The sequence below is a fragment of the Bos indicus genome, chromosome 17 (assembly GCF_029378745.1).
Source record: "Bos indicus isolate NIAB-ARS_2022 breed Sahiwal x Tharparkar chromosome 17, NIAB-ARS_B.indTharparkar_mat_pri_1.0, whole genome shotgun sequence".
Classification (NCBI taxonomy): domain Eukaryota; kingdom Metazoa; phylum Chordata; class Mammalia; order Artiodactyla; family Bovidae; genus Bos; species Bos indicus.
The window spans coordinates 45226592-45235801 of NC_091776.1; the positions used below are offsets into that span (position 1 = coordinate 45226592).

Here is a 9210-nt window from a genome sequence, read left to right on the forward strand (position 1 = left end):
TTCAGGAGGCCACAAAACACCGTCACATCTAATTTTTTTTCACCCTCCTCCCAAGAACCATTCTGACCCCCTTGTGGGAAATACCACCTTCACAGAGAACACAGGTTCTAATGCATAGAAAGAAACATTTTTGCTACTTTTCTGTACATCTAAAGTTATTCCAAAGCATTTAAAAACTAAATAAACCAAATATCCAATTAAAATCCTACAGTCTCAATCTGGATTAAGAAAATAAGACTCAACTATATGCTGCTTGAGCTTCCCAGGTGGCTCAGTGGGTAAAGAACCTGCCTGCAATGCAGGAGAGGCAGGAGGCTTGGATGGGTTTGATCTCTAGGTTGGGAAGATCTCCTGGAGGAAGGGTATGACAATTCACTCAAGTATTCTTGCCTGGAGAATCCCACGGACAGAGAAGCCTCAAGGGCTACAGTCCATGGGGTCTCAATGAGTCAGACACAACTGAAGCAACAGCATATACAAATGCATGGTATTCCTACTGAGTGACATGCCTCAATTTATTTTTAAAAAGGGCTTCCCTGAAAGCTCAGCTGGTAAAGAATTTGCCTGGAATGCAGGAGACCCAGGTTCAATTCCCGGGTCAGGAAGATCCTCTGGAGAAAGGACAGGCCACCCACTCCAGGATTCTTGGGCTTTCCTAGTGACTCAGATGGTAAAGAATCTGCCTGCAATACGGGAGAGGTGGATTCAATCCCTGGGTTTAGAAGATCCCCTGGAGAAGGGAACAGCTACCCACTCCAGTTTTCTTTCCTGGAGAATTCCATTGACAGAGGAGTCTGGCGGGCTACAGTCCATGGGCTCTCAAAGAGTAGGACACAACGGAGCGACTTTTTACTTTTCCTATGCTGTTTACAATAATACACTTTTAAAAGAAATGGAGGGGCTTCTCTGTGGTTCAGTGGTTATGAATCCACCTGCCAGTGCAGGGGACACAGGTTCCGTCCCTGGTCTGGGAAGATCCCACATGCTGGGCAACGAAGCCCAAGCACCACAAGAGAAGCCACTACAGTGAGAAGCCCCACAGCAACTAGAGAGTGGCCTCCGGTGGCCATGACTAGCAAAAGCCAGCAGCAGTGAATACCAGCACAGTCAAAAATAAATAAACCTTCAAAAAGTAAAATACATGGATAGTGAGAATTCCCTGGTGACCCACTGGTTAGGATTAGGTGCTTTCACTGCAGAAGGCCAAGGTTCAATTCCTGGTCAGGGAACTAAGATCCTGCAAGCTGCCAGTGTTTAAAAAAATTTTTTAATTTAAAAATAAACCCAAACTGGACTTCCCTGCTGGCTCAGTGGTAAATAATCTGCCTGGCAATGCAGGAGACATGGGTTCAATCCCTGATCCAGAAAGATCCCACATGCCGAGGAAGCATGAAGACAGTGCACCACAACTATTGAGCCTGGGCTCTAGAGCCTGGGAGCCACGACTACTGAAGCCCACACACTCTAGAGCCTAAGCTCCACAGCAGCGTGGACGCTCCACAGTGAGAAGCCCAAGCGCCGCAACTACAGAGTGGCCCCCCACCCCCGCCCCGCTCACCACAGCTGGAGAAAAGCCTGCACAGCAACGAAGACCCAGCACGGCCAAAAATAAGTAAATTTTTTTAAAAATTAAAAAACAAAAGAAGTGGATACCGAATCAGTTAGTTTGGGAAAGTCAAGAATGAGAAGAAAGAGCAAAGAGGAACTTCAGCATGCTCGGGGTACTTCTGTACTGTCTGACTATAATGCAGTGTGACTTGTTCATTCATTACTTGTATTAAAAGTCTGGCAACAACCCAAAGCCCTTCAACGAGTGAATGGATAAACTGTAGTCCATCCACACTGCAGACCACACCTCCACAAAAAGAGACACATTCTTGGTATATGCAGCAACCTGGATGAATCTCAAATGCATTATGCTCAGTGGAAGAAGCCAGACTCAAAAGGCCCCACACTGTGTAAGCTGCTTTAACTGACATCCTGGAAAAAACACAAACACACACTTAGGGGTCAGAGGCTACTGAGCACTTAGGGAGGAGCTGACTACAGAGTGGCAGCACAAGGGAATTTTTGGGAGGAAGGAACTTCTTTGTACTCTAACTATTGTGGAAATTAGACATCTGTCAAAATTCTCTGAATTCTATACCAAAAAAGTGAATACTATTACATATACATTAAAAAAAAAAAAAGCTAAGTAAAGTAACAAAGTGAGGATGTCCAAAGACCTTCCCTTTCACTCAGAACATAAATGACTTTTAAAATTTATTTCTATAATATGATAATGCACCAAAACAAGATAAAAATTTCTGTTGATTAAAAATAAAGCAGAAATCACAGAGGGGGTGGGCCTGAGATGACAAGCCCAAAGGATGCTCTACCCAGAAGAAAACTCTTAAGGGTCAGGGTCTTGACTTCTAAAGGCAACAGGTACTTGGTCCCTCTACAAGGGGCTGAGGAGCAGAACCAGGCTCCAGAGGAAGATGTGCAGGTCACAGCTACCATCAGCTGCTCGCTATCCTGGAGGAAGGGGGCAGATGCACCAGGCACTCACTGCCACCACAATGGGAACATGGGACCTGGGGTGCGGGTGCGCGGCTATGTGCAGATCTGTTGGAGGGGGTGGGGCCTGCTGTGCAGAGAGAATGCCAACAAGAGAACTCAAAACAGAAGATGGATGAAGATCCTGTCCATCTGAAGGGCACCACACTGCCAGTGTGGGACATCCAGCTTCACACAAGGCCCTTGAATGTGAAATCCAGTAGCTAATCCTTCCTTCAACAGCCTCAAGAGCTCTCATCTTCCACTGGAGGAGTCAAATCCAATTCTTTTTATTTCTACCTACGAAACCCAACATCTACATCAAACCTCACCTCCTGCATAAGCTTCTCTCTACTAGAAAAGCCAACTTCTCTCCTCTAACTTACAGCAGGTGAAGTCTATTCCTCAGCAACCCCTATAACTTTTAATACCCTGTAGACCTAGGTCCCTACCAAATTAATCTGCTTTAGGAAAGAATTTGTTCATTTATTTACTTACTCAACATTTATTAAGCATATACTCCATCAGACAAGATCTGAAGCACTGTGTGTAGGAGAGTGAACAAAGCGTAGTTCCTGCCCCTAGGCTGGGGGTGAGGGGAGCGGGCAGTGAGGCAATGAACAAAACCGTAAGTGCCAGACCATCCGTGCAATGGCAAAGTCAGGATAAGGGATAGGAGGGTGTGGGCGAGAGGACAAGGCCCTGGGTTACCCAGCAGCCTCTCTGAGGAGGGAACTTCTGAAAAGAGAACTGAGTAAGAACCAGACCTGTGGCACGCAGGAACCTGATGTTTCAGGCAGAGCCGATGTGGGCCCAGGCACAGAGCTAGGTGTAGCCGGAGCCAGGTGACAACCAGTGGAGTGTCAGGACATGAAGTCACAGGGGCAGCAGGAACCTAGCCACAAGGAGCTCCATAAACTGCCTTAGGGAGTCTGGCTTTTTTTTTCTGAGGGAGATGAGAAACCACGGAGGGCTCTGAGCTAAGCAGTGCATCACCCAGATCTGTATTAACAGTCAACTGCAGAGCAGCTCAGCTCAGGTGAGTAGAGAGCAGGGAGGTCACTGGAATAACCCAGGCAAGATGATGTAGGGGGCTTAAATGACAGCTGCACCCAAAAAGGCAGTGAGAAGCGTCAGGTTTGAGTGCCGACCAATCAAATTTGGTACCTGGAAGAAATGCAGACACCACACAAGGAGCTCTGTGCTGAGCAATAGGAGAAGGGAGTTACCTCTGACTGAGATGCAACAAGGTATCAGTAGATTGCACACAAGTAAAAGTGGTTGTTTGGAACCGGAAGATCCAGCTAGGAGCTACACATTCTGGGAGTATTGACAAGTGGCCTAGCCATGACCCTGGATGAGATCACCCCAGGGTACAGACCAGAGAGGAGATGGGAGGACCACTCTGAGGCAGTACAATTTTTAGCAGTTAAGGAGATGAGAAGGAACCAGCAAGGAGGCTAGGGACAGCAGCCTTCAAGATAAAAGGACAACCAACTGAGTCGTGTCCCAGGGCCACCAAGGGAGAGTGATTCAAGAAAGCCATGGGAGGCCGAACCAAAGGCTACTAACAGGGGGACTTGGCAATATAGTGGTCCCTAACCAAGGCAATGGCACCCCACTCCAGTACTCTAGCCTGGAAAATCCCATGGATGGAGGAGCCTGGTAGGCTGCAGTCCATGGGGTCGCTGAGGGTCGGACACGACTGAGCGACTTCACTTTCACTTTTCACTTTCACGCATTGGAGAAGGAAATGGCAACCCACTCCAGTGTTCTTGCCTGGAGAATCCCAGGGATGGGGGAGCCTGGTGGGCTGCCGTTTCTGGGGTGGCACAGAGTCAGACACCACTGAAGTGACTTAGCAGCAGCAGCAGCAGCAACCCCAAGAGGAGCTGTTTCAGAGGAGGGGAGGGACCAAAAGCTTAGCCTGAACCATGTTCAAGAGAAATGAGAGAAGAGGAAATAGGAGTTCAGGATTCTTCCCAATTCTGGTATAAAAGGAAGCAAAGACCAAGAAAGGGTTTCCCTGGTAGCTCAGTGGTAAAGAATACTCCTGCCAATGCAAGAGATGAGGGTTCAATTCCTGTGTTGAGAAGATCCCCTAGAGAAGGAAATTACAACCCACTCCAGTATGCTTGCCTGGGAAATCCCACAGAGGAGCCTGGTGGGCTACAGTCCAGGGGATTGCAAAAGAGTCAGACAAGACTTAGCAAGTAAACAAGAAGATCTGAAGATCTAGAAAAGGTAACGGTAGCTGGGGGGTTTGCATACTGATGGAAATACTCTGGAGAGAAGAACTGAAGGCAAAACAAAATATTAGAGCCACGGGCTGGAGAAGGCAAGAAGGGGTGGATCCAACAGGAGAGATTAAATGGCCAATGGCTTACAGATATTGTCCCACTAACAACAACTGTTGTGGAAGATTTAATGGCACCTGATCATGCTAACTACATGTTTTTAAAAGCACATAAAATTACATTGTACAATAAAAAAATTAAATGAAAAGGACAAGAGGCCACAAAGAAACTGCTAATTATGCTTATCTTTGGGTGGTTGAATGATTTAGTTTTAAGACGTATTTTTACTTTTCCCCCAATCATTCAGAAAGCATATTTCTATTTCATTGGTTTCACTAAAAAAGTCACAGAAACTATTTCATGGTACATATCACGTAAAAAAGAAAAATGCAATCCATCAGAAAACACAAATAAACGAAGAGAAAAAACGTACTATAACCCCCAGGTTAAACACTACTAGCATCCCGCTCTATTATTTTTCTCTAACTGATAAGCTGACGTCTGAGCAGAGAGGCGGGTTGCAGACCTCTGCAGGAAGGTGAGTTCCGGGCAGGGGCGGGCGTGCAACGCAAAGGCCCGGGAGCGAAAAGGCTTCGCCACTTAAGGGATGCTAGCGGGCGGCGGAGAGGAGCTGGAGGGAGCGGCGCAGGGGGTTCCTGGACGACGTCTGACAAGTCACTTTCCCTCTGCACCTCTGCTTACCCCTGCGCGGTGCACCTCGCGCGAAGAAGCAAAGTGGTGCGATCCCCATCCTGTGGAAGGAAGGAGTCGAGCATCGAACCCGGAAAACCAAGTGAAAAGAAAGCACCGGACCTAACTTTAACCCCGCGCAGAAAAAACAACGCGAGGCGCCCCGCTCACAGGGAGGAACGAGCCGGCAGGCAGGGAACCCGCAGCACCCCCGGCCGCCGGCGGCCCCCGTCACGACCCGCGGTCCCCGCACAGATTCAGTGCCGTCCCACAGCCAGCGCCGCTCCGGGCCTCCCTCCTCGGCGCGGCTCGGGGGCTCCAGGGCGAACCGAGGCCGGGGCGCGGGCCATCTAACCCGCAAGTCGGTCGTCCGCGCCACGCCCACACCTACCCCGGGTGTGGGCCGCGTTCCTCAGCTCTGGGGCTGGGTCTGGGGTCCGGGCCCAGACAGCGCCGATCGGCTCAACACATCCGGGGCCCGGCCGGAAGAAGCGGCGGCGCGGCTGCTACGGCGAGCCGGAAGGGACGCGCGCTGCGCGCTCGCAGCTGCGCATTGGTGTGACGTCGGCCGAGCGGGAGGCGCCCAGGGGGCTGGGAGAGTTAGACAGGCAAGGCGAGGGCGAGGGCCGATGGGCTGGCGGCGGAGCGGTTCCGAGTTTGTGAAGACTGGAGGTTGCCATGAGGGCGCTGCGTAGACGACGGTGTGGGCATGCGTTCACTCCGGCCAGCCGGATCGAGCGTTCAGCGCCGGCTCTAGGTTTGGGGAGGAGACCTCGAATGCCTGTGGAGCCGCCTCTTCGAGAAGTGGGGTTGGCTGGGGCGAGGGGCTGACAGCCCGGCGGACCAAGCAGGTGAAAAGGCCAGTCCAGGGTTGAGTGAGGAGGAGGTGCAGAAACGGGGCGGGGCAGAGAAAGTCATACCTCAGAAGCAAACAAAAGGACACGGGGAGACCGGGTGTCCACCTGTGTTACTCAACTCAGCTTATTGATTGCTCAAAGCCAATAAAGAGAGGCAGGAGTCAGGAGAAAGGGAAGGTGCTTTAATCAGAAAAACTGGCAATCGGAACTGCCAGTGGTTAAGAATCCCCCTTGCAGTGCAGAGGACAGAGGTTTGATTCCTCCTCAGGCAACCAAGTCCGTGTACCGCAACTGTAGAATCTGTGCAGGGCAACAAGAGAGGACAGAGATCCTGTGTGCTATAACTAAGACCTGACACAACCAAAATAATTAATTTTTGAAAAGAAAAAGAAATCTGGTGTTCTAGGCAGGAGGTGTTCTTATGTCCTGAGGCCAACTCTGAAGATTCTGCTCAGCCTTGACAGTTTTTAAAGGGAAAAAGCGGAGAGAACCTCAGGGAATCGTCAATCTGGAGGGTGGGCTCTGCATCCTTTTCCTCCGTGTGCAGACTGGCTGACTCTTCAGATGTTGCACAAGTGATCTGCCCTCTGGATTGCTGAGGGAGCCGCTGTGGGGAGAGAACTAGTCATTCTTTAACTTCTTCATTCTGACTTCTTTCAACGTAGGAAAAGAATCAATACGTTAGGCGCAGGCATAGTGGGCAATAAGGAAAGCACAAGTCAGGAGTTCGGTTAAATTACTCAGTGATCTCATTCCTGTAATTACGTTCTTAGATGGGGAAACAGTGGAAACAGTGTCAGACTTTATTTTGGGGGGCTCCAAAATCACTGCAGATGGTGATTGCAGCCATGAAATTAAAAGACGCTTACTCCTTGGAAGGAAAGTTATGACCAACCTAGATAGCATGTTAAAAAGCAGAGACATTACCTTGCCCACAAAGGTCTGTCTAGTCAAGGCTATGGTTTTTCCAGGGGTCATGTATGGATGTGAGAGTTGGACTGTGAAGAAAGCTGAGCGCCAAAGAATTGATGCTTTTGAACTGTGGTGTTGGAGAAGACTCTTGAGAGTCCCTTGGACTGCAAGGAGATCCAACCAGTCCATTCTAAAGGAATTCTAAAGTCCTGGGTGTTCTTTGGAAGGAATGATGCTAAAGCTGAAACTCCAGTACTTTGGTCACCTCATGCGAAGAGTTGACTCATTGGAAAAGACTCTGATGCTGGGAGGGATTGGGGGCAGGAGGAGAAGGGGACGACAGAGGATGAGATGGCTGGATGGCATCACTGACTCAATGGACGTGAGTCTCAGTGAACTCCGGGAGTTGGTGATGGACAGGGAGGCCTGGCGTGCTGCGATTCATGGGGTCGCAAAGAGTCGGACAGGACTGAGCGACTGAACTGAACTGAAGGTCAGAGGGGGACAGAAGTGGGCCAATAAAGGGACAAAAGAGCTGCTTTCATAAAGAATGGAGTTGGATCCCAACCTTATGCTTTATGCAAAACTGAAGTCAAAATGGATCAAAGACCTAAATGTAAGTACTAAAGTTACAAAACTTTCAAAGAGAAACATAGATACAAATCTTCAGTATCATAAATCAGGCACTGATTTTTTATGACACCAAAAACAAAAGTAACAACAACAACAAAAAAAATAGGTTGGACATCATCAAAATAAAAAAACTTGTGCTTCAGATGACACCATTAAGAAAAGACAACCCACAGAATGAGAGAAAATATTTGCAAATTATATATCAAATAAGGGACTTGTATCCAGAATACAGAACTTGCAACTAAATAATTAAAAGACAATTAATTCTAAAACTGGCAAAGGAATGGATAACAAGATCCTGCTGTATATCATAGGGAATTATGTTCAATATCCTGTGACAAACCATCATGGAAAAGAATATGAAAAAGATTATATATCTACATATTCACACACACATATGTGTGTGTATGTGTATGCTCGGTCGTGTCCAACTTTTTGGGACCCCCTGGACAGCCAGCTCCTCTCTCCAAAAAAATTTTCGAGGCAAGAATACTGCAGTGGGTTGCCATTTTCTACTCCAGGGTATCTTCCCGATTCAGGGTTCATACCCAGTTCTCTTGCATCTCTTGCATTGGTAACAGGCGGACTCTTTACCACCGTGCCACCTGGGAAGCCCATACTTGGAATAACTTGAAACAGTATAGATTTTTTAATACTTAATTTGAGCAGACGACTTGAAACAGTATAGATGTTGTACACTTACCTGACCAACTTTTTTTTAATTACATTATAAAAAATGCATGTTACCTTAGAAAAGTTAATCTATTTGCTGTTTTACTCTTTTGTAAAAACATTTGCTCTAATGAAGGAATTTGTTTTTTCCAAAATGTACAGTTCCGAAATGTACAAAATGCATTTTATAATATTTACTGCTTTATTCCTAATTCTGCTTTAAAGTATTGAACTGGGCATAAAACATGAAAATATTAATCCAGAACCTGTATAAACTGGATGTTGCTTAAAATCTGTATTATTACCATGTTGGAAATCCAGACTGCTTTTGTGATGTTTCAAATTAAAAAAAATAATCCTCTTCCTTACCTATCTATCTATCTATCTAAATATATAGTTATATATATATATATATATAAAGCTGAATCACTTTGCTGTACAAAAGAAATTAACACAACATTGTAAATCAACTATACTTCAATTAAAAAAACATTTTTAATGGGCAAAGGACTTGAATACATGCCTCAAAAGAAGATGTACAAATAAGCACATGAAAAGATGTTCAGCAACATTAGGGATCAGGGAAATATAAACCAAAACCACTAGGATGG

The 9210-nt window shown here is 47.1% G+C and overlaps 1 protein-coding gene and 1 long non-coding RNA gene across 15 annotated transcripts in view; one reads left to right on the top strand and one right to left on the bottom strand.

Moving 5' to 3' along the window:
• The window catches only part of EP400 (E1A binding protein p400), a 107198-nt gene extending 101144 nt beyond the window's left edge, over positions 1–6054 (bottom strand). For 11 of the 14 annotated variants that reach the window (XM_070769317.1, XM_070769322.1, XM_070769313.1 and 8 more), the window contains exon 1: positions 5917–6054. The gene's annotated coding sequence lies outside the window, so the exon portion shown is untranslated. The remainder of the gene's footprint in view (positions 1–5916) is intronic. The other 3 variants (XM_070769320.1, XM_070769316.1, XM_070769318.1) reach the window with 1 other exon arrangement.
• Positions 6055–6246: 192 nt separating this feature from the next.
• Positions 6247–8967, top strand: LOC139176717 (uncharacterized). The gene is made up of 2 exons (XR_011561129.1): positions 6247–6376; positions 7354–8967. It is a non-coding gene; the product is annotated as an uncharacterized lncRNA (long non-coding RNA).
• The last annotated feature ends 243 nt before the right edge of the window (positions 8968–9210 follow it).